This window comes from Pocillopora verrucosa, chromosome 3, assembly GCF_036669915.1.
Source record: "Pocillopora verrucosa isolate sample1 chromosome 3, ASM3666991v2, whole genome shotgun sequence".
NCBI classification, from domain to species: Eukaryota; Metazoa; Cnidaria; class Anthozoa; order Scleractinia; family Pocilloporidae; genus Pocillopora; species Pocillopora verrucosa.
The window spans coordinates 10,486,738-10,487,664 of NC_089314.1; positions in this window are offsets into that span (position 1 = coordinate 10,486,738).

Consider the following 927-nt stretch of genomic DNA (forward strand, 5'->3'; position numbering starts at 1 on the left):
TTGCCTTTCATCACCGATCCAAAGTTTCCCTTACCAATCTCACTCCACGCAAAACTGGGTAGGCCCTCGAAGTAACCTTTTGAAAGCGATTTAGGCTGAAGAAGTGGGACTTTAAAGCCATTATGTCCCTCTGTGAGAGTGACCACGTGGAGATCAATGCGGGCTTGAACTCACATGTGAAAATGAGTGTCCGAATCAACTACAGTGGCTTATCGTTTGAACCGGAAATAACTAATTGTTAAATTGTTAGAATTGTTCCGGCTTAATGTTTGAGCTGGAAATAAAAACAACTCTCAACTTGAATTAATCTGAATATTAAGAGAGTGTCTCTGTAAGAACGGTCCGGTCGATTTTGCTTGTAACACGGATTTCGCTCATTTCTTGTGTATTGTAAGACATTATGTACCTATACTAAAACCACAATCCGTTTGATCGGATCTCTTTATTTTTCAGAGTTTTGCGGAAATTAAATTTCACTCGAACGAAGGCTTGTCGTGACACTTTTCAAGACTTTAATTTCATACAACTTTGGAGGACAATTTACAAAAAACTACGGAGCTCAGCAAAAAACAAATATCACAGCCAGTTATATTAACTCTATCTTATCCATCGAGGCGACTTTCGTAAACATCACGTTTCAATCAAGAAAACAGGAAGACTTGAATGACACCTTATCGGTTCGCCTGAGTCACACCCGCCAAAACCGATCAAATTCAAGGTAAATTTTTGAAAAAGTGAGGCGTTCTTAACTGATCCAACTAACATAGCTAGGAAGTAGGTGCCATAGAAAAGGTAACTACAGAAAAAAACTTTGCGGCCCAACCTTAACGAAAACTTTATAACTCCGAGAACTTACCTAATTTTCGGCAATCTCCAAGTTTGACCGCCATTTTGAGGGACTTGTCAACATGAAGCGTAACCGATATA